The sequence below is a fragment of the Betta splendens genome, chromosome 7 (genome assembly GCF_900634795.4).
Source record: "Betta splendens chromosome 7, fBetSpl5.4, whole genome shotgun sequence".
Lineage (NCBI taxonomy): Eukaryota > Metazoa > Chordata > Actinopteri > Anabantiformes > Osphronemidae > Betta > Betta splendens.
In genome coordinates this window covers 17,837,482-17,862,665 of record NC_040887.2, presented here as the reverse complement: position 1 = coordinate 17,862,665, position 25,184 = coordinate 17,837,482, and the positions used below count along the sequence as shown (strand labels likewise).

Sequence of the window (25,184 nt, the reverse complement as noted above, 5' to 3'; positions counted from 1 at the left end):
TCATATAGCCTCTTGTAGAAAAACCAGTGATCAGGTCTTGGGTGGCCTAGTGGTTTAGATGCATGGCTGCAAAACTTTTTGTCCGGGGTTCGAGACTGAGTGGATGAGATGACCACGTTGTATTACTTCGCCAAGACCATGAACCGCTGGTGGCGTTATAGTATTTAGTATAGTTATAAACATAAGTAAGTTATGACAAATTATGGCAGTTTAAAACCGAAAATAAGAAGCTGAACGGTGCGCCCTCCCGCGTGCAGCGTTTGATTTGCGGCAGACAAGCTACTGTAAGTACAGTGAAGGTACGGCACATGTACACTTTTTTCTTTACGCCACTCTTACCCAACACACGTCACCTTTTTCCTGTCCCCCGTCAACAAGGGCAGGTAGGGACTAATGTTAATTACTAATAAAATCACAGTAGCTGAAATGCCACGTTTCCCAAACATAAAAGGAATGTATAAGAGGAATACTAACTAAGGTTACACTACTACAGTTTTAAAAAGTGAATAAGGATGATCTAGACCAGAGGTCGGCCACCGGTAACACCCACGTTCTCAATATTGCCGCGGAGGGCGGCAATATTGTATTATTTGAGAACATTCAACATTTGTTTTTTAATCCAAAGAAGACATAAAAGTCAGGGCTCAGAGATTTAACATTTTATATTTTATTGACAGAGGATCGTAGCAATTAACAGCATACCTATTCAGTCCTCGTTCTCTTTTATATGGAATACGAGCAACGATCAAACGTAAGCGTCATATTACGCCTTGTAAAACTATAAAAACTGTTCAGATCATTTACATACAATAAAACATTGTCAAGGCATCAACAAGGACAGCTAACTTGCTTTTCCCTGCTACAAACAGCTGCTGTCATGAGAGCAACCTGTGCGGCATCACCGGTCAATCTGGAAACGCATTTATTGTTTCGGACGCTTTAAGGTGTGAATAGACTGCCTTCCCCGCTGACAGGCGCATTCATTTGCTAATGCACTTACCTTGGCTGAAAGTTCAATTGAAAAACACACTGAATCTTTACAAACCATCCCTGAATAACATCTATGAACTGCAGTTTCTTCCTTGATTATCGATGATTATTATAGAAGAAGCGCAAATCATCGCCAGTCCAAATTGTGCAATTAATACTGTGTTTACAATAAAGGTAATAAATAATAATAGTATTTTCATTTTAAAATGCACTGCATATTTTAAACAAATGTCAAAGTGCTACAAATAAATTAGACCAGAAAGCTACGATAAATACATATGTTTACTCTTGCAGAGTAAACATATAGAACAAACTACAGTACTTGCTGCATTAATGAGTCTTAGACCTGCAGCTGATCATCAATCAATCAAGACAAACAGGGCGGAGGCAATTATACAATTGGCCATCCCTTAACTCAGACATAAGCAACAGCACTTCTTCTAGGTATCAATTTAAGTCTGATAGCACAATAATCACTGCTACATACTAGATGTTAATATACACTGCAAAATGTAGTTGTAGCTCTGACAATTAAAGCAAAACACTGAGCGTGAATATCGTTACAGGTGGATGTGTAGTTTGTGGACTGCTTCAGGAGGAAAGACAACGACTTGCTCAGAGAAGTTCCTAATCAAAAAGATGGTGATGTTATGCCTCAGCCTAAAAGAGTGTTGCAGTGCGTATTTTTGAACAAACTGTCTCTGGTCCAAGTTCAGACAGCAACAGTCCATCATTAAGGAGACCAGATGGTAATGCTAATTCAGGTGTTTTGTAACAACTCACGAGCACATTAATTGACGACCAACCGAATGCCACACTGATTGCTCCTGTTTGTGCCAGGAAGAACAAGGTTTGCACGAGACAAACCTTGAATTGCATCTGGTTTGGCTCCGTGTTTTCATACCAAACATTAATTATTTACATAATAATTAGAGTTATATACATTATTTAAATAAAAACAAAAGAAAATGTAGAATACAAAATTGTTGCACACATGTTTTCACTTAGTCCTTTCTCTATGTGATAGTCTGAGTTCAGCTCGGACACAGCTTGGGAGAAGAAGCTGGCTCTGTGTCTAGTGGTTTGGGTGGCCATAGTTCTGTGGTGCTTGCCAGAGGGGACAAGCTTGAACAGATTATGTGAGGGATGTGCGGGGTCAGAAGTGATACTGACAGCCCGTTTTTTTGAGTCTGGCCTGGTACAGGTGCTCAATAAAGGGAAGCTCCGTCCCAAAGATCTTCTGTGCTGACCGGACCACCATCTCCAGTCTGTGTCTTACCTGCTTGGAGGCTTGGAGCCAGGTGCTGCAGGATGTAGTGTTTAACTGCACTTTTGCATTTACTTTGCGCGCAAGTAGCCGGTAGCTTCTCATTCTTAAGTCTGGTCTAGTAATAAATATAAATACACAAGTTACTGGTTTTTGTTTTTGTGTCTGTGAGCACTTCTGCATGAAATCAAACTATTTAGTGGAAAAGATAAGATGAAAATTGAAACGTCAAAGTGCAGCAACGAGGACACAGGTTATACAGGAAAGACGCATCGTAGAGCCATATAATGTGAAATCACCGTTTATGATGGACAAAAGAGCTAACCATCCAGTAAATTATTTGCACAAAAACACTACAGGTTGTCTTTAACATTACCCCATTAAACATAACACACACCATATGTCACATGTGGTTATAATTGAATGTATTAAGCCAATGAAACAATGGCAGTCAGTAGTGTAAGTTTCCAGTCAAAAATCACAAGGAGAGGTGGAGAGGTCACAAGATTCTGTGAGAACAGCGTGACAAGAAGGCGGCGCAACACCAGCAGTAAACAATAGCTCGATAAACCGCCATAAATATATATACGTAAATAACTACTTCATCCTATGGAAAACAATCAACCATCTGACCCTTCTGGATAACATCGGAGAAAGTTTTGAGTACATAAACGAGTGCTTAGAGCGTCTGGTAATGGGGAAAAACATCCCATCCGCGTGACTTACCTGAGTCACCTGGAGCTGGCTCAGCTAATAAAAACATCACGGACATCCTGGAGTCCAAAACTAGAAAGTTTCTATGCTTGTCTGGCGCTAGTGGAAGTTCTCCACAAACAGTTCCAGGCCCTCCGTGATTCCCTGGAATTCAGCCAGCAGCAGGTCGTTTTCCTCGCCAACGAGAACGAGGCCCTTAAGGGAACAGTGCAATCCCTGACGGAGGATGTGGCTCAGCTATATCAGCTAAATGTAAAAAGAAAAGAAAAGCATCATCGATCTGCAGGCTTGTAGCATGAGAGACAACCTGGTGTTCTCTGGGATTCCAGAACAGGCAGAGGAAAATGCGGAAACCACCTTTACAAACTTTCTGAAGCAAAAGATGCAGCTTCCAGCTGATGTTGTGGACAACATCACGTTTTATCACGTCCACCGGCTGGTCGTCTTCCTCCTAGCCCGTGGATGTGATGAAACTTCAGCCTCCATGACCCATCGTTGCCAAGTTTCATGATTTTAAGTAGAAGGATACGGTTAAGACAACTGAAGGGAACTGACTACAGCATCAACGATCAGTTCCCAAGAAGATCCTCAACCGCCGACTGTTCCCCATCCGTAAGAAGGTCATGGCGGAAGTCTGCAGGGCTGTCATCAGTGTAGACAAACTGTACGTCAACAGAGAGCTCTACTGAGACCGGGAAGCAACTCTGTGGCTGTACTAGCAGGTGGTATGTAACACAAATTGTTTAATATAAAAGGTTTGTTAAAAGAAAATTACAGATGCAAAGGTAACTAGTATTATAACTTTACATCCAATATTCAAACTCGTTCTCTCTCGCAGATGTTTCAGTTAAATGTTTATTAAATGTCACTCACTCCACAGTTTGCAAACTGCTCATCGAGCTTGAATCACTCACTTTACTACCACGTTAATTTTCCTTTCCTTTTCTCTTTTTTTCCATTACCTATTTTTACTCCACACTGTGTACATCCCTCTCTTCTCTGTACTTCTCCCACGTAGTCAGCCAGTTATGTAGCCCTTCAGCAGCCACACACAAACATCTACTGCACAGGCAAAACATGTGCACATACATAGTCAACACACAAATCAGAATACACAGGTACTCAAGTTCAGTCACACCCCTAAAGTCTGTCACACTACATACACACAAGATTAGTGATCCAGAGCAGCCACTGAAGATTGTCACTTGGAATGTACATGGAATAAATAAAGAGAAAAGATATAAAATATTTAACTATTTGAAAACCCTGCAAGCATCCATTGCTTTACTACAATAAACTCAGAACTATAGTTCCCACAGGCTTACTTAGCCGGTTACAATTCCAAACAAAGAGGGGGTCGCCATCCTGATAAATAAAAAGATTAAATTTATTCATAATTCATTATTCGGTTACAATTCCAAAACAAAGAGGGGGTCGCCATCCTGATAAATAAAAAGGGATAAATTTATTCATAATGATATTATTGTAGATTCAGAGGAAAGATATATACGAACGAACCCTCTTTCTTTCATAGTTTTTTCACATCACTATCTGCTCACACTGGTAAAAAGAAACTCATAGTAGGAGGGGACTTTAATTTAGTAGAAATGTAAAGCTGAAATTAAATATTATAATTGATTGCAGATAGATATTTTTAGCCAACCAATTATAAAATAATAAAGAAAAACAAATCATCCATTCATAAATTAATAAGAAAGGTAACATCACTCATGATCCCCACCAAATAAATAATACCTTTAAATACTTTTACCAAGAGTTATATATGTCCCAAATACACCCATCCACCTCAGCTATAGAGGTGTTTCTGAATAAACTAGAACTACCAAAGTTAAAGGAAAAACAAACCACAATGCTTGACTCATTGTGGTAGAAGTTGTAGAAGGAGTTCTGCTCCATGCTGGCACCCAGCTTTTACAAAATGGTAAATGAAGTTAAACAACAGCATTCATTACCTACAAATATGCATTTAGCCTGCTTCAAAAACCAGGAAAAGACGCTATGCTTTCATCAAGTTACAGACCAATTTCAAAGTAGTGTGTGAAGCACTTGCTAGAACATTAGAAAAAATCACTCCATATAAAATTCACTCTACAGAAAACCACACAAACAGGCTCCATGAAAGGTAGACAGTCAACAAACAATATGACCAGATTAATCAACTTAATTGATTATGTCACCACCTATAAACTAGAGTCAGCCATTGTCTCCTTAGATGCAGAAAAAGCTTTCAATAGAGTAAACTGGAAGTTTCTTTTAGCCACTCAGCATAAATTTGGCATTGGCAAATCATTCATAGACTGGATCCAGATATTATACAGCTCAGCAAACGCCACAGTCAGAACAAATAACCAGACCAAGGTTTAATCTGCATAGAGGGACCAGACAGGGCTGCCCACTTTCTCCTTCACTATTTGCAATATTTATTGAACCTCTAGCTGCAGCATGAAGGAATTACTGGAATATCGACCAAATCAGTGACTCATAAAATAAGGTTATATGCCGATGTGTTACAGTTTTTCCTGGTTTTTCCTACAACTATCAGCCTCATAGATGAAATCTCAGTACTTTCAGAATACTAATACTAATAATAATATTAACTGAACAAAATCTATAGTGCTATCACTTAACTTTAAGTTGTATAGCATCTCTACCACACTCCACTCAGGGAACATGAAATACTTAGGCATTAAATTATTGCCTAGGCTATCAGAGTGTATTGATCTGTTGGGGATATGCGAGGAGCACAAATTATAATAATTGGATTTATAGCTCCTGAGTTGAGATACCTATTATGTCTATAATTTCGATTCACAAATTTGGTCATCGCTTAAATATACATAACTATATGACAAATGTCTATAGTTTAATAAGTGAAACACTTAACTATTATTGATTTTATAATTATTAATTGAATTAATAATTACTTAATTTACGGGGCACCACCCTGTTTCCAGGGACCAATAACTAATTTGGAATAGCCAATACAGTCTCAATTGTATTCAAGGTAGTTGAAGGATGAGCTCCGTACCATAGCCGACTCAATTCACCAGTGCTGCAAGACCATATACAAATAATCACAGACAACGACCAATTAAATTATGAACGCTTTATTAATCAATATTAACTCTAGTCTCAACACTATCTTGAATAGCTCAGCAAATCACAACTTAATCTTATGGTGTGTTCGTCTTGACGTACTGTATGTGTATGCGCGTTACCTGAGATAAGAGGAGTGTGTGTGTGTGTGTGTGTGAGAGAGAGAGAGAGAGAGAGAGAGAGAGAGAGAGAGAGAGAAAGGAGGAGGAGCGCCCCCCCCCCTTAGGGGCGTGGTGAGGTGGCACAGCTGCGCGCGTGTGCCGGTGAGCCCTTTGAATAGAGTAAATAAGGCTTGTGGTCACACAAACACGTGGGGCTATATTCGGTGATATAGTCACGTGATCGCGGAAGCGTGCAGTGGTTGAATCGTGCGCTTGGCGTGGTCACAGCAGAAACAGAGCACCGCACAGTACTCATCCACGTCTGTGAGGTGCGTCCTACTGATTGGGGAGACCGGGGCTACTGGAAAGTGGTTCCGTCCCTCCTAAGTGGGATGCTCTGCAGTTTTAATTGCATTAGTCATAGGACTTTGAAGGCTGCCGGCGGAGGGGGGGGCAGTTAAATTTTTATTTTTTCCATTCAATTTTATTTATATAGCGCCAAATCACAACAAAGTTATCTCAAGGCACTTTACAAAGTAAGGTTTAAGACCTCACACAACTAAACCCAACAAATCCCACATACAGCAAGCATTTTATTTGACAGCAACAGTGGAGAGGAAAAACTCCCTCTCTAACGAGGAAGAAACCTCCAGCAGAACCAGACTGGATGTGGGCGGCCATCTGCCTCGACTGGTTGGGGTGAGGGGATAGAGAGAAAGAAAAGCACAGCGACAACAACAAGCAACAACAAGCAACAACAGAGCACAGGCAGGATGGTTGGACCAGGGACTGGATACAGGCAGGATGGTTGGATCTGCAGCTGCCCATCACAGACACCAAACTTTGAGTCCAATGATACCTGTAGGTGAGGACAGAGTGGAGGAGAGAGAGAGAGAGAGAGAGAAGCACAACTACTGGAGAGAAAGAGACAAGGTTAGTTGAACATAGAACAACTATGGGAGGTTATTGGACAGAAGAGGTAGAAGGAAACAAAGGAGCTCAGTGTATAAATTAAGTCCCCCAGCAGTCTATGTCTATTGCAGCTTAACTAAGAGATGGTTCCTGTGACTAACAATCATTGCTACAGTAGTGACCTGAACCATCTCTAACTATAAGCTTTATCAAAAGGATGGTTTTAAGCCTAATGTGGCTTATCTAAGGTGGAGAGTGTGTCAGCTTCTCAAACCTGAAGGGGGAGCTGGTTCCAGAGGAGAGGAGCTTGGTAGCTAAAAGCTCTGCCTCCCGTTCTACATTTAAAGACTCTAGGAACCACAAGTAGCCCAGCGCTCTGAAAACGAAGCGTTCTGCTGGGAGCATAAGGAACTATGAGGTCTTTAAAATAAGAAGGAACTTTATCATTGAGTACTTTGTAGGTGAGTAGGATCATTTTAAATTCTATCCTACATTTTACAGGCAGCCAGTGCAGAGAAGCTAATGTAGAAGAAATGTGATCTCTCTTTATAAGTCCTGTCAGTACTCTGGCTGCAGCATTTTGAATAATGCAACCAGCTGCTGAAACCAAGCAAATCTGTTAAGTAAACAATCGGAGCAAAATAAATAAGAAGCAGGGATGTACCTTAGGCTAACACATTCATAACTAAACAACTTTTGTACTGTGGTTTACCTTGGAGATTAATACTAATACCAATAATAGTGTTAAGGCATGTGCACATACTCATACAAACATATACATATCATATACATACATATGTGCATTGTTATACATATCCCATACCACTTAATAAAAGTCATGACATACAACACCACAAATTCCATATTCACACATTATTGATATTGGTAGTGATAAGTATCATTAATACTTACAGTTTGATTTGGAAAGTGTCCCACTACAAGGTTAGTAAGGCTGTAGCTTGATATTATTCACCCAAAGGGTGAGGCAGACATTGGTGCATGAACAATGCCACTTGTGGAAGCCAGGGTGATGTGAGGGGCTCGGCCACCACGCCAATCCAGCAAGCAGAGGAAGGAATCCTAGCAGATAGGGAGCCCACACACCTTCAGTTCCAGGAGGGCAGGTGTTGCGACCCAAGCCACCCACACAGAGCCCCCCAGACAGAGCTGCAGCAGCCACAGAGACAGAGACAGCACCCAGGGTCAGAGTGGGCCACCGTGGGTCAACGCTGTTCGCCCCATGAGAACCAGGGGCAAACACTCCCCCCGGCGGGAGGGTCGGCCTGAAAGAGTAGAGCCTGAGGACCCACGGTCCGTAGGGAGCCCGCCAGAAGATGCCCCCGCGCCCAGAGTGGGGCCCGCCCCCAGTCCACCACCCCTACACGAGCGGAGCAGAGCCAACCCCATCGGCCCGACCTCATCCCATGGCACCACACCGGCCTGCAGCACAAGGCCAGCAATTGGTGGGGGTCAGCAGAAAAGAGACCACCCAGGCAGACGATCATCGTACCCCGGGCGGAAAACCGGACCCCCCACACTCCAACCGCACCACACGCATACCAACTCACACAAACACAGACGCATACACCCACCGACATGTGCAACACACATCATCGGTGTGTCCCCCGCACAGTGCCCCCCTCACCCTAAGTGTCTTTTTGCAGTTAAAAGGTTGGTTTGTTGGGGGTACCGTTTTCCGACCAGGGTACGTGGATCTGCCTGGCTTTATGCAACTCTTACGTTCATATCATTTGTTGGTGTTTGAGTTTTTGTGTGTGCGTGCTTTGTTTTTCGCGTTTTCCTTTGCTTGAGTTCAATACACTATTTTCGTCTAATGCGCACGTGCATGAGATGAAAATACTGGAAAGTGCTCTGAAGACAGGACTTAAGTAAAAGAGTCTTTTAATAACGATTGGTCCAGAACGAAAGAGAAAAGCATGGTGAGGCAGGCAATGGTCAAAAACAGAAAATCCAAAACACAGGCAGAGGTACCGACAGGTAGAAATGTCCAACTCCAACAGGGCCGTTTAGCACAGCATTGATCTTTTGAAGCAGAAGTGTTGCGGAGTAGTGTCTCGAGTATGTATCAAATCACGTGACCAATGCAAGTGAGAGGCGTCGACACGTCACGTGACAGCTTAGCTGCTTATCTGCCATATAAATGGACTGGTTGTTTTAATACGTCAAAGCTTTATAAACATGGCAAGCGTACTTACTGTAACATCTATAAGATAGAAATGTTTCACATTACAGATATCTGTAATGTATTAACGACAAGTGAACACTAATTAAAAACTACAACTACATTTTAACAAGTCAGACATCAGTGCCGTGTGAAGAGAGGTAGTGAAAGCCACGTTCTGTGAAAACAATTTTAAAGTAAAAATCTTGATTTAATAAACATGTCTCCTCGATTTAATTAAAAAAACTAAGTTGCAGCAGCACAATATACATTACATCTGACTATCCTATTTACCATATCAGGGCTACTGATATATTATTACTATTATTATTTAGAGAAACACAATTATACACTTTTGAATAAATAACATTTATTTGATAATAATTCACGGACTGTGATCCTGAACTACCACGTGAGGGTTTGATGGTCAGTTTGCGCTGATGCAATTCTCAACAAGAGCTGGATCTTACACGGACTGGAAACCAACGTGGACGCTGGATAGTGGTGACAACACGCAACAATCTGGTGACTGATACAGGTTAGCATTGGAGTTTAAACGGATGACAGCATTACTGATGAGGAACAGCTGGTGGTGACTGGGAAATCAAGCAGGAATGAAACCGGTCCGGAAGTGGTCCAAAATTAAACAGGAAATGGCAAAACAGTGACCACTAAAAGTCCAGGTTATGACAAGTTTATATATTTTTGTTGAACGTAATGGCAAGCCATTTTGCCTTACAGTATAAGTCAGGTGTCATTAGTGCATTTCAAAGCTTCAAATCCTCAGCACTACTTCAGCTCAATCCCTGCTAATATCAACCAGGAATTTCCAAAAGGGACTGAAATTCGCAGGTCAAAGTTAGTCACTTTGAAAAGGCTGAAAAGGATTAACAGTTTTTCCCAAAAACGCTCCGAGATCGTAACACTTGCATCATATCAGCTGGCTTGGAACATTGCACGGGCTAAAAAGCCATACAATGAAGGGCAGTTTGTTAAAAATGCCTCAGTGATTGTCTCTTGAAAACGACAAACTAAAATGCACTGTATCAGACACTCAACTGTCCCGCCATACTGTTGAACACAGAATATCGGACATTAACCCGGCTATTGAAATCCGTGAACGAGCTTGTGGGGCTGTGCAAAGCTGAGCAAACATTTCCCAAGTTTTGAATTTCCACTGCCTCATCCACACGGAGCAACTTATGTCTAAATCATTGAATTTACACAATGTCACAGAGCCTGTAACAGAAATAGGCAACTACATCCACATACATGCGCTTAACCACAGTCAATTTAAGAATCTAATCACTTAGCTGGACCAAGGGGTTCCAGGTGACCTGCCGCTGCACTTCACTGTGAGGTGGCTGTCAAAAGGCTAGGTACTCTCTCGTTTCTTTGAGCTTTTGGATGTTCTATATTTTATTTTGAAAAATTATGAGAATCTCCACTAAATCCATCTACAACGCATGTCAAGACGCTTTCTTCGGTCACGTGGCTTACCTAAAACCGTTATATCTATGAAGGGAGAGCTCAGGCAAGTAACACATAATAAGTTACCACTGAATTAAAACCCCCAAGCTAGGAAACGAACGTCATTGGAAAGTACTTTGGAAAGTAAAAGACCCAGTGACGAGACATTGCTGTAGCTACGTGATGAACATTGTCGAGCAGAAACAGTTCACCACCTAAAGCAGGGTGACAAAGTCAAGCACTTGTCAATGTTGGCGATTGATTGATTGATTGATTGATTGATTGATCGATCCTTATTTTCTTATGTCATCCACCAAAATCCACCAATGTCCACCGTCAAACTAAAACATATATGTAACACACTAAGCATTTATCATGTAAAGAAAAAAGCATAAGTACATAAATTAATGAACGACAGAAAACAAACATAAAATAATCATACCTCACTGGCTGCATACACACATAAGAGGTATTGGAAACGCCAAATACATCAAAACAAACACTGTGCAACTTTAGCCTCTTGTCTTGCCTGCTTTCTTTCTTTCTTTCTGGACCAGCATTAAATTAAATAAATACATTAAATAAATACAGACACAATAACTATGCAAATAAAAAATGTAAAGATAACATTTATGTCAGTTAAATATGGAATCACCAATATTAACACTCACACTGTCATTGAAAACGACAATCACTAAACATGAATCAAACTAACTTACCAAACCCAATCCCACATGTGAAACAAGTTACTGCGATTACAAATACGAATCAAACCTGGAAATCACGTGACACCAAAAATAAACAAACACTGGATAAAACAGTGCTACGTGGCTCCTAGAAGACAAAGTGGAACAGTAACACTTAAAGTTCTATTTTTCTTCCGCCACTACACATATGTGTTCATTGTTTTCTATACATTCAGTGATGTAGTATGATAAGTTGGGATGACAGCATCTAGGGACAAAAATCAAAACACACATTTAGATAATTTTGATAAATTCAGCATATTTGAACCAATGTTACGTTAAGGACATTTAGGTTCAAACATAACCATGCACTTACAGTCTACTAATTTGTTTAAATAATTTTGACTTGCGTTTTAAAAATAGTTGCTGCCGTCCTTTTTTCAAAACAGTTGCTCAGTGTGTTCTCTGCTGCAGCACACACTTTTCCATGACCCTTTGATTTATTTTATCAAGATAATAGTCTAGATAGTGGATACATTATGAGAACCACATACAATCTATGAAGAGAACTCTAAATAGAAATAAAACAGCTAAAAATGGAATGCATGATGACCAAAACTTAATGAAAAAAATAACATGATTAAATAAAATATTAATTTAAATAATTATTTACATCTACACTTAGGAAAGTGTGGCTAATAATATATGTTGAAGACAAGCTGTCATTTTAAATTCTATAATTAATTCTTCTTTTGCCTTTTAACAACCATTAGCATTAAACATTGTCTCAACAGTTCATTAACACCACAAAAACAGCTGACATTATTTCCACCATATCTCAACGTTGATTTATTAGCATTTTGTCAAAGTTTTTACAACCGTTTAAACCGTTTAAACAATGTTTTGTCGTCATGAAAACAACTGACCTTTTTTAAACCATATGTCAACGTTGATTTATAGGTATTTTTTATTATACAACAATTATACAACCGTTAGCAATAAACGTTGTTTCAGCATTACATCAACGTCCTATCAAGTGACATTATATATATCAGTATTTTGTTAACCTTTTTACAACCATTAGAATTAATGTTTATCAACATTATAATAACTTAACATTATTTCACCCTTATTTTAAAGGTCCATTCACACGCTTTTTTCATGCTACACAATGCTAAACAATTGGACCTTGATGTCTCAGTAAGGTGCCTGTATTTATGCCAAAAAGCTCTGTCGATCGCCCACACAGCCCGTCTGAAAATGTGTGTTTTAAGCTCTCGTCCACAAGCTCTGTTTTCGGAGTGTGTCGGAAGCGAAGTTGATCGCCACCCTCCTTTGAGAAAGCGTATAGCCATGATCCTCGGCGGGGATCAAAAGTCACGGTCACTGAATCCACTGTAACAGCGAAACTGGCTACCTCGTCCTCGTAGTGGAGTTCAACCATACGTTTGATCCAAAATCTGACTCTGCAGTCGAATGGGAAGCTGTTGAAGTGGTTACACTTCGAACGGCACAAGGTACGTGTAACTGGCAATTTCACATTTAATTTATTAATTTATATAATACGCAACTTGATTAGCTGCTAACGCTAATACTAATGGTTGCCAAAAGGCAGCCTGAATTAATACAACAGAATATTCAAAACACAACTACAGCCTGTTTGTGAGCATAGCTCGATAATAAACCAATATAAACTAATTTTTACATGTTTTTTTCTTTCTCGTGTTGCTGTTGTGTCAAAATAACTTTTCCATAATGGGGTCTTCAGCTGCATCCTATATTTTGCCGTATTTGTCTGTAATTAAGTGCCAATGTGGGAACGGTGCATGCCTACAGAGACATGGTGTGACAGCAACTATTGCTGTCAAGATATTGTATGTGTTTATTAATTTTATTAATTAATTAATTTAAAATTTCGATAAATCTTACCTGAGGACGCCTGAACGAGTTGCCAAACCTACTGTCATGTATGGCTGATGATCCAGGACTGGAGCCAGTAAGATTGAATGTGTATTTATTACAGAACACATTATATTAATATACAGTATATCAGACAATTACACATGCATGGAATATATCACTATGTCCGAAATTAAACAATTTTAGAACATTTTACTATTTACAGATTATTCATAACGTACCCGGGAACTGGTTTACAAACATAGTTTTGGTTCTAAATACATATTGACCTAATATATTTTAATTGCTTTTAGTAAGGTTTATGATATATCATATGCTAATATACAGTATAACTAATAAAAATTTAGGTATTGTTTTTTTCTTTATAAATTTGACAGTACTATGTCTGTGTGTATCTCAAGTCACAGCCGGTATCTAGTCTAGAGAAGTCTTGTCAGCTGGTGCTGGGGACTTCTAGGGTGAAAAGTCCAAGTTGTCATCCCATTTTCCCTGGTCTAGATCAGGACAGTGTTTCATGAGGGACAGGGCACTAGAGAATAGAATAGTAGATTAATGAAATGTCCAGTATTTCCTATGTATCTCACAACCCTTACAAATGTAAACAATATATAGAGGTAGTTAGATCAGATTTAATGTTGTTTGGAGCAAACACGTTTTCAACTTAGCTTAACTTAGCTGGTTGGTTAAATCTTGGCATGACATTAATGACCTTAATGATGCCGGTGGGACAGGGATGTTCACAAGGTCCTCCATATAATGACCTGGGTCCAGCAGGAAGATGGTCTCCATCACATTTTCCACATAATCTGCACCATAACACGAGAATTACAAATTACCCATCAACAGACTAAAATGTCAAAATAAATTGACCAACTGCATACAGAGTAAATATATAGACAATAATATAGATCAGATTATATATACTACAACTACTGAAATGTGAAATGCAAAATCTCTGTCAAATAAAACTGCCTATTGGCCAACAAATTATCATACTGCTGTTAAATGTACATACCTTTGCTCCTGAGGTGAGCAAAAATTCCAAAACTTCTACAAGGTAGCCGCGGGTCCACAGCCTGCAGTGGCGTGTCAGTTTGAGAAACAACCTCCTTGCCTTTTGGTAGATAGGATGCGTCAGCCTGTATAAAAAAAAAACAGTCACGTTTACAGATAGCTGACTAGATAAGCAACACATACGAGAGGACAGCGACAACATACATGTTAGACTTAGATAGAACTTGCCATAACCCAAATTCACACGTCTACTTGGGCTACGACATACACACAACAGGCTCGGTAGTAATTAGAAACACAGCTGACTCTCACAACTTACTATCGCAGCCAAACCCAAGTTGTACGTCATGTGGAGGCTAGCGCTAGCCGCTAATGCTGCATTACCATCGCGCTAGCGGCTAACATGACGCTAGCAGCTAAAATGTGAGCTGAGTGAATGACCTCAGTACCATATATCACACAATTCAAACCGGAAGAATGCTGGAGAGGCTTGGACTCAACCAAATTACGTGGCAGCACCTTGCAACACTCTCTCTCTGTCGCTGTAGCTGTTAGATTCAACTGTTCTAGCAATTAGCATTCCTTACACAGGAGGGAAGCTAAATTATAAACATAGAAACTTCTGGAGTAGTTGAACATCATATTCATCAAATAATTTATGGGTCTTTTGACTGGCCAACACTAATTCCAACCCTCCAACACACGGATGTGTCAAACCAGAGTGTTTCTCAATAATTTTGTAAGACGAAACATTTTAAAGGGTTTTAAATGTTTTCATTCCTGTTTTGCACATAAGAGCACAGAGCTCTTATTTTGTGATGACACCAGTTACTGAGGGTTGGAAAAATGATGAATGAATGATGTTTACGACTGGCTCTATCTCAGCTGTCAGACTTGTTGTTTGACGTGTTGACTGGGCTCTCCCAGTGCCTCAGCTCAATGAGAAATAAATGGACCGATTGCGCTGCTCTCAGCTTAAAGGTACAGTGAAACTCCACGGTGCCATTATAGAGTAATTCATATATCTGGTTCCTAGCGTGTAGCTAAAAATTTTAAGAATCTCTCTCTCATCCTTTTCATATTTGCATTTTCAGATTACAAAACCAACCCATGAATTCAAATTGGAAAGTTAAGCTGCAAAAGGAGTCAGACAAACTCTGCATTATGTGGGGTTGTCCTCTTACTAGAATGCAGAATACCCAGAATGCATTGCATGGTTACATTTCTCACTTTTGGAATTACGTGTAGAATCAAGGAAACAAATTCCTGCTGTTGAGGCTTTTTTGTACAGTTGTGTTTCCTCCACTACTGTGAAGCGAGTGTAATTAAAGAATCCCTATTTGTGTAATGTTTATTTAAATTATTACTATTGAATCTGACTTCAAAAGGAAAATAAGTGAATGAGTTTGGGGAAAAGAGCAAAAAGTCTTGAAAAATGTTTAACTCTGTAACTCTGTTTAAATGCTTATTTGAGCCGCGAATGAATGTCTTAGTACAGTAGGTAGAAGGAAATGGTACATAAAAAACTTGCATAGTTTGTATGTATAGAAAAATATTTTTTTTGTCTAGGTGAATGAATGAGAAGATACAATATTGAGTTTGACTTGCAGAAAAACATAATGAGACCACATTGTTACTTGATGGTCACATTATAGCTGCAAATTGGGTCATAATGAAATGGAATGGAATGAATGTTGCTGCAGCAACCGTGTCGAACCGAACCCACATCAGCCTTCATCAGAACAGAACCAAAGTTAATACTGAAATACTGTCCTGTATGTTTACTACTGTTGAAGAAATCAGAATATCAGAAATAGTAAATCAGTCAGTTTAAAATTAGAACCCATGGACTCGTTAGCCGACAAACAAAGCAGTAGTTATGCCTAGAAACAACACTTTTTGTGATTCACTGTCAAAGCCAAGCCATAGCTAAGGATCAGCGCTGCTCCTGTGCAGCAGATGCTCTGCTGTGCACTGAATTACTGCAGTAATTTATGCAGTTTTTATGAGCTGTTCTCCTCCTGAATAATTGATAGAATAACGTCAGCTGGCTGTGTAGAGTCTTACATTCAGTCATTTGAGTGGAAATATTTGGCTCGTGTTATGTTTTTCTTTAAGGCTTTTAGGGTGGTACATGTAAGTCACATCAGGTAGGAAGCAGTAAGAGCAGAAATTATGGTTACAGTATTTCACAAGTGAAGGTGATTTAGTGGAGTGTGGCAAACCTGTGGCAACCTGTAAACCTTCATGAGCGGAATTAATCTTTTTAGAAGTAACAAGCTGACAGTATTATTTTCTACATTGTCAATAAAGGGAACATATGTCAGATCTCCAGTTTCACTTCCTGTTTTAGTTTAGCAGTTTCCGGTTTGTCACATCACTCTGCCTGCGCTAACTTTACTTCCGGTTTCTATTCACGCACCTGTACCCAATTCATCATCACTCCCCAGGACATTTAAGCACCACCTGTGACAGTTGTTATTCGCCAGATCGTTGATTCATTGTTCTCACGTTCCAGCATTTCTCTAGTTCAGCTTATCCTGTTGTCGACCCTGTTACGTTTTTGACCATTGCTTCTCGCCTGATCCTGACCAATCTCGTAAGTCATTCTGTTGCTGAACTCTGCTCGTTTCTGGACCTGTCTAAGCCCGCCGATTCTGTTCCTGAGATCTGAGCCCTTTCTGGTATTGACTCACGCCTGTCCTCGGACCCGATTTCGCCTAGCCCCTGTGGTGTTGTTAACCTGTGTCTACCTGTGAATGACCTGGACCGTTTTGTGACCTGGATTCTGTCATTAAATACTTCTTTAACTATATCCACTGTCTACCGCGTCATCGCTGTGCATGTGGGTCCGATCCTTGCCGAAACCTGACAACATAGATGTGCTCAACCAGTTTCTGTTGGACTGTTGACTGCTGCAGTTGTTATTTGCAGTTACAGAGGTGATTATTAATAACTGTATGTCTTAACATTGTACGATTTTGCTTTGATAGTGTGATGGGCTCTCAGATCGGTCAGCAGTATGAATGCAATAATCATCTCTTAATTTTTGTTTGTCTATGGCCTTTTGTAATCAATGCTCAGTAAGGAATTCACTTATTTCTGTTGTGAGTTTTTTAGGACACCGCCACTTATGTCAACTTACAGTCTAATGAATTAGATGTAGCAGCTACAGCCAAATCGAGCAGAAGATTTATCTAATGAGTGGTCGTCCAAGTCAGGCTCCTTAAAGATCATAGCAGCCGGCTGCTCCAGGCTGATAAGTGCAGAATTACCGTAGTGTTTGTAACAGGCATCGATTGGTTTCGTATTCCCATTCCCTCCTTCTATTGATTTTTGATGCCTTTCTCAGATTGCAGGGCTTTGTGAGGACAGGCGATAATACACCCGTTTCTGGATGCTGGATCACACCCAGTGTTCTCTTCTGGTCCTTCTGACTGTGTCTGTGTTGATGGAAGTCAAACATGAGACATTTCATTGTTGAATGCATTTATTCATGGTCATATATATAGAACCACAGTACTGTTGAGAATTGTGCTGTCTTACACCAGCACATTAAAAAGGCCAATATGTTAATATATTCTGCATTACACTATTAGCTCTGGCCTGGATGATGACAGTTTGCTCAGGCTTTTCATTAACAGACAGGAGGACATTCCCATTTTCCCATCACAGACAGATGTGTACGACTTTAAGCAAGGCTTTCTCCCCTCTTCCCTTTGCTCATTCAAAGGTCACTGCTTAATTTAGTTTTAATGAGTGCTTAATTGAATAAGACTCTTTTTCTACTTTACAGATGACCTCAGTTAAATATCGAAGAGTTCTCAGGTCAAATCTTTCCATCACTCAGATAGAGACAGTGAGTGTTTGAGATGAGCTGAAAAGTAACCATTAACATTAAAAAGTAAGTAACATTCGTTTTTACGCAGATGACACGACTATTGAGCTGTTACAGCTGCTGCCATTTTCACAACAGAGGACCTGTAAACGCATGTCCATTAGGGACTTGACTTAAGATCATCACTGTTGAAGGCAACAATGTGCATTAACTTTGTTAGAGCCCAGCTGTTTGAAATGACATGTTACAGATTCGATAGTTTACCTTCTTACTATGATGTAAAAACTATGTAACGCAATAACGTAACATACAAGACGTAAACATATGGTTTACTGCTATAAGGTACATGTCTGCAGTGAGAATGATTTGAATTATGTAGCACTGCAGCACCAGGAGTCCACAGAGTGAGCTGCCACACTCGATCTGTGTTTGACTAAGGCCACAGCAGTTTCCTAGATATGGGCCTGCCTTATAATGGAGTTCAGTGACAACGTGAAGGTGAATGATCCCCATGAGCAGCTGCCGTGTTGGCCACTTGTGGCTTGTCTGTCATTTGTCCTACAACCTGCTTGACAGCGTTGCAAGGAGAAAAAGAGCCACTGTCCTCCAAGTTCATCATCTCTGTAGCTTAATAATGAGTCTGGGCTCTTCAGAAACACATGTCTTGCTACTTGACGACACAAACACATTACATAAAGGGTGTTGAACTCAAAGGCGACCAGTAAGGATGTGGCTATTCCTCCAGCCAGGAAGACCTTTGTAGGGAGTACGCTTCATTATGTTGAGAGACCCTGTCTAAAAGAAATATCTGATTCCATTGCACATTATTAAAACCTACCTGATATTTGTAGGAGCTTGTTGGTCCTCTGGGGGGTTTGCTGTTTTTCTAGAAGATCACCATTCTTAGGAAGCATGTAATTCAGACACAGGGCAGCATCTCAGTGTTTCTGCTCAATTTGTTTTATCCTCATCCATAAAGGCCCACCCAATTATTTCAATCAATAAACTCAAATAAGACGCTGCCTAAGTAGATCTGTCTAAATGTCATTGAGATCTGCGCAGGGCAAATGGCTAGAGGTGTTACGGACTCCCCCTGTACTGGTTCCTAACAGAGCTTGATGAGACAGGGGAGGGGAAGAACATTAACGAAAACACAAACTCCATATCTTCAGAAAACTCCACCGTTTACCTCTCAATCTAACAGTTGTGCCTACTACTTAACACACCGGCAAACAATGAAACAAAAAACAGGGCTTAAATACGAATAAACACAGGTGTACAAAATTAACCATCACAGGAACAAAAAACACAATAGGGCCATGGAGCAAAACAAATGAAGAGCGCCTCTAGTGGCGTGAAATGCTGATTGTGACAAGAAGGTGAAAGAAAACCACTGCATTTCTTTTTTTTTCCTCAATATTATTAAATCATTCCTAACAACAAGTGTGATTTGCTGTGTTTTGTTTCATTTGCTGCAGTAATAGAGGAAGGAGCAATAAATCTGGAAGTGTGTGCAGCTTCTTCTTTGCTACTGCCCATTTCTGAGACCAGATGATGAATCGCCTTATTTCTGCACATAAACACAGGACTTGTCTCCCAGGTAGCTGGAGAAAGCAGACACGCCAGGATTTATGAACAGCAGCTTTGTGAACATGAAATGTTTCCAATAAGTAAAGGGAAATCAAAATTTTTTTAAAAGCTGAAAAGGATTGTTAGACTTGAGCTGTTTCAAGTGACCTTGGATATAACTGTTAAAATAAAATAATGCATCTAAATCACACCATCCACCTTGTTTAACACTCTATCTGAAGATTTTGTTTATTATTGTGTTGAAACAAATTTGTTGCATCTGTAGTTATATAGCGTAGTTTTACTGGCTGAGTGGATTATACAGATCACGTAAATGCCACAGTTCCTAGGAAGTTTGATCATCACACAGCCTTCTTCCCATAGTTAATTTAGGTGTAATCTTCTCCCCTGATAAATAATGCACATGCACCCAGCCGACCTTGTAATGTAAAAGAAAATGTGATTCCTCTCTGATCTGTAGTTCCAAGTGGCATTTTGTCCATAGCAACCGCTGCGAGGTGCATATTTACATCCTCTACTGTTCCGAGGGGCAGAACCATCATGGAGGACATTTTCAATTGCCAATGTTTTATAGAGCAGCACAATGACCACATAATCTTATATGTTATAGATAAACCTGAGGATGCCAGGGCAGGAGAGGGCAGCGGGGGTAGAGCAGAGTGTGAAGCCACCAAAGTGTTATCAATTGTTTATTTCTGCTGACTGTAAAATACTCCCACAGTCAGCAATCTCTCATGCAAGCATGTTCTTCATCTCACACTCTGGGGAACTGCACGGACCGGCAGCAGAGCCCACAGCAGGCTCCATCTTGATTTATATTCAGCCAAAGATTTATAGATTAAACTTGGAACACAAACCATTGGAAAAGGTCCTAAAATACATCTTTTGACAGCATATACTGTACTTTTCTACTTTAGCTACCAATCTTAGATCCAACTGGTTATTTTGGGTCTACGTGTACCTGTGTGTTACCTGAAGATCACATCTTTAATGTTTTCGCCTGCCTCCTGGCTCCATGTTAAACCCTTGCATTCCAGCACTGCCAGTGGGTTTTCAGCAGGCACTGCTCTTTTTGCCCTCTAAGCCTTCATCCTCACAGAGAGAGAGATTAAATTTGGGCCAGATCTCTCCTGTGTGGAAAGCTCCCAGCTCACACATGCAAATCTTGCTGTGTTCATACACTTTGCTTCAGAGAGCACAGATTGGTTGAGAGCCTCCAAATGTCTCCTGTACCGTAGGCTCCCTTTGCATGGAACCCCTACCCTCTGCTGTCTGAGGGTGGGGGTTCCATGCAACCGTCACAGGGTGGCATGTGACCTGGAGATAGACACAGGCAGAGAAACATGGTTTTCTTGAGGGCTGAGCAATTCAAGTGCTGTCTGAGAAGCTGTAGAATAATCTTGTTAAAAAATTGAGCTGCTGCTGAGTGACTTTTCCAGTGGTTTGCTTTACACGGTCGTCTTTATAAGAGCCAACACAAGTGAGGTGATTCTTTGTTTTGTGCAGAAGTAATACTACTACTACTAAGTACTATAGTACTTAGCTATTCAGAAATGGAAGTTCGTGTCTCTAATGCATGCATGTTACCTCTTTCTGTATGAAGATGCATATCATCTATGTTTCCTCCTACAATCCAGAACCATGAAGGTTAAGTTAACTGATGACTGTGAATGAATGGTGAGTCTGTGACTCCCTCCCAACCATCAAGGTTAAGCACATACAGTTGATATTATTTTTTTTTTCAGAAGTCATTTGATGCACAGATCTTTTACTGTGGGTGCATTATGTTATATAACCATGAGGCATGATGCTCAGCTTTCACCCAAGTATGAGTGTTTGTGCTTTGTTCTCTGGCCCTTTTAGTTGAAACTAAGAAAATACCACCGTGTGTTCCTGGAGTGCTGCAGAGTGCTGCTGTGTTGATGCTTTTCACCTCCCTGTCACTGTGGTCTCTCAGGTCTCAGCAAACAACTCACTGTGACAGATTCATAGGGCTTCAGAGAGGACTACAGATATTTCACAAAGCAGAAACCTGAAGAGACCTCTGTTTATTCACCTCTATGTATCTTTTTGTAGTGCAGATATTTGCCTCACCTTATTGACTCCATGCCTAGGTGTGCTTGAGTTAAAAGGTCAAGTTGAATCAAGTAGGATGGGGGACACTAATCAAAGAAAGAAACAGGAAGAGGCCTAAGATCCCGAATGATACACAGATTAGAATTTTTGCTACATATATACTGTAGTATATAATATAAACAAGTCTAATGTCAAGACCTTTCTCTCACAGGAGGCACAGCTGCAGTACAGAAGCTGGTGGTAGTGAGACACACTTGTTCAGCTTTCATGTTTCCGTGATGTTAAGTGTCGTCATTAGTCCAACTTGGATTCAGGCTGGGGCGAGTTTTGAGAAGCTTTGTGTTTCCACAGCCACATGGAGCAGAGGATCATCAGTGTAGTAAACACAGAACCAAGGCAAAGGCCATGTTTACGTTATGTGTGTGTCAGGCGGTGCAAGGCTACAGACCCACATGCACGGCTCGAGAGTCTTAAATCAGTTACAAGGTTTTAATCAGCAGGCAAATGCAGGTCACAGGTGCTGAGTATCTGATCACTGCGTAGTGATCAGATACTCAGCAGTTACAGAGGTACGGGCAAGGAGCAGGCAGGAGGCGGTCAAAACAGGCTAGATCAAAACACAGGCAGGCAGAAGCCGACGGTACAAAGGGTGCAGGCGAGGTCGTAGTCAAAACAAAAACTGGGTCAAGGAAAAACGCTTGAATGCTGGCAATAAAGACCAGACAATCTGGCAACTGGTCACTGTGAATACTGGAAGTTAAATACTGGGTAAATGACTAACAGGAAACAGCTGATGAATACTGAACCGGAGGTAAAGGCAGAGGCAAAACTGGTGGACTAACTGAAATCTTAAACCTAAGGACAAGGTGAGGATTCTCGATTTCTGACAGAACCTCCCCTGTCCAGGGTGGCTTCCAGACAGCCCAGGCTAGTCTGGATGGGCTTGATGGAACCCAGCAACAAGGCCTGGTTCAAGAACGTCCGTAGCCGGGATCCAGGATCGTTCCTTTGGGTCGTACCCCTCCCAGTCCACCAAGTACTGCAGACTGCAGCCCGATGGCAGCTGGCCAACAACTCCTTGACCGTGTACACCGGGTCCCCCTCAATGATGCATGGAGGAAGCGGAGGTGGCGTTGGTGAAACCAAGGGACTGGTGGGTGCTAGCTTGACATGCTGACATGGAAGGTGGGTTGGACTCTCATGGTTCTAGGTTAGGTGAGACAAACTGGATTATAACTGGGGATTACCGGAGGTTGATAAACGTAGGCACACTGGAATGGAGACAGTCCAGTCATGGAGCAGGGTAGAATGTGCATATTCGATCCAGACGAGCTGTTGATTCCACAAGGACGAGTTTGTAGAGCAGAGGAGACACAGTTCGGTCTCCAAATGCTGTTTGGTGCATTCGGTTTGTCCACTGGACTCTGGGTGATAACCTGAGGAAAGACTGACCTGGGCACCCAACAGGGAACAGAACTCCTGCCAGAACCTTGATACAAACTGGGGACCCTGGTCTGACACCACATCACGGGTGTTCCAGCACAGCTCGAGCAGTGTGCTTGGTGGAGGTGATCTTGGACAGAGGAATAAAGTGAGTTAGCCAGGGAAACCGATCAGTAATCCTCATGACTACAGTGTTTCCCTAGGAAGGAGGTCCACGCCGATGTGTGACCATGGTCTATAGGGAACGGTGAGAGGTTGCAGGAACCCTGGTGATCTTTGGTGAGAGACCTTGTGGGCTGAACAGACAGGGCAGGCGGCTACATACTCTTTGACATCCCCGAGGACCGAAGGCCACCAGAATCGCTGACCAATAACAAAAGCTGTCCGGCGGATGCCTGGGTGACCACTGAAAGAGGAGGTATGGGCCCAGTGGATTACCTCTCTATTCTCTATTCTCAATGGCCCACGTAACTGCTCCAACTAGACACAGAGGCAGGCAGAATGGGTTCTGGGGTCTCGACATCCTCCTCGACCTTGTGGAGGCGTGACAAAGCGTTCAAATGGCCAGGAGCTCCTGATTGCTGATGATGTAGTTTTGTTATGCTGGAGACAGTTTCTGGGACATGAAGGCACGGGGATGCAGTTTACCACTCTCGATGTCTTGTTGGGAAAGCACTGCACCTATCCCAGAGTTGGATGCATCAACCTCGCCCGCAAACTGGTGAGTCAGATCTGGCATGTGAAGGACCGGTGCCGTTGTGAAGCAGTGCTTAAAGGTGCCTGCACATGCAAAATTCACTTTTTGGAAATTCTGGTACATTTATATGACTCCCTGGGTCACGTTAAGACACTCCTGGTGTGTTAGAAGTACGCCCCCTACTTATTTCACATTTTTGAAAGTTTATCCAATCTGGTTCAAGAACCATCGTCTCAAATTTGGCAGACTGGGTACGTCTGCATTCTCTTGACCATCACAGAACCAGCTTCGGCCCCGCCTAGACAAACCTGAACCCCTAAATGTACCTGCAACATTGCGTTTTAGTCACTCACTTCAGTCACAGACAAAAGAAGAAGTTACTCACTGTGACATGAACTGACATGAGACCATTAGGTTCCAGAAAGTGCTCCGTTGTTGGTTGTTCCAACCAACATTGCAGCCTTTTCATTTTACCAGCGGAGCGAGAAAGAAGAACTTTATGGATTAATTTTATTGTAAATGGACCGGTGCCGGCACCGCTGAATAAATGCTTCTTTGTGTGTGGACACCATTTCACCCTCATCCTCTTTGAAAGTGAGGGTATATTACTGGGCTTGAGGTTGAAGAAGCGCTCCGTTCCTACAAGACATGATCAACTTGCTGCTTCCCCAAACGTAAGTACATGCTTGATACTCTTTGGATGTATGTAGAAGTTTCTTTGGTTATAATCTAGCTTCCCTCCTGTGTAAGGAATGTAGCTGAACAGTTAAATCTAACAGCTACAGCGACAGAGAGAGAGTCTTGCAAGGTGCTGTCACGCAATTTGGATGGCCTCCACATGACATTAAATAAAACTTGGGTTTTGCTGCGATAGTAAGTTGGGAGAGTCATCTGTGTTTCTAATTACTACCGAGCCTGTCGTGTTTATGTCGTAGCCAAAGTAGACGTGTGAATTTGGGTTATGGCAAGTTCTATCTAAATCTAACATGTATGTTGTTGCTGTCTTCTCGTAAGTATTGCTTATTTAGTTCGCTTATTGTAAACGTGACTGTTTTTTTTACACAGGCTGACGCATCCTAGCTACCGAAAAGCAAGGAGGTTGTTTCTCAAACTGACGCCACTACAGGCTGTGGACACGCTGCTACCTTGTAGAAGAGTTGTTGCTCA

At 41.3% G+C, this 25,184-nt stretch overlaps 2 protein-coding genes across 2 annotated transcripts in view; both read left to right on the top strand.

Moving 5' to 3' along the window:
- The window catches only part of LOC129604322 (uncharacterized), a 196,367-nt gene that overhangs the window by 109,719 nt on the left and 61,464 nt on the right, over positions 1-25,184 (top strand). The gene's annotated exons all lie outside the window — the stretch shown is intronic.
- LOC114859061 (synaptotagmin-2-like) overlaps positions 18,259-25,184 on the top strand; it is a 72,888-nt gene continuing 65,962 nt past the window's right edge. Inside the window, exon 1 of the mRNA XM_029156934.3 lies at positions 18,259-18,277. The gene's annotated coding sequence lies outside the window, so the exon portion shown is untranslated. The remainder of the gene's footprint in view (positions 18,278-25,184) is intronic.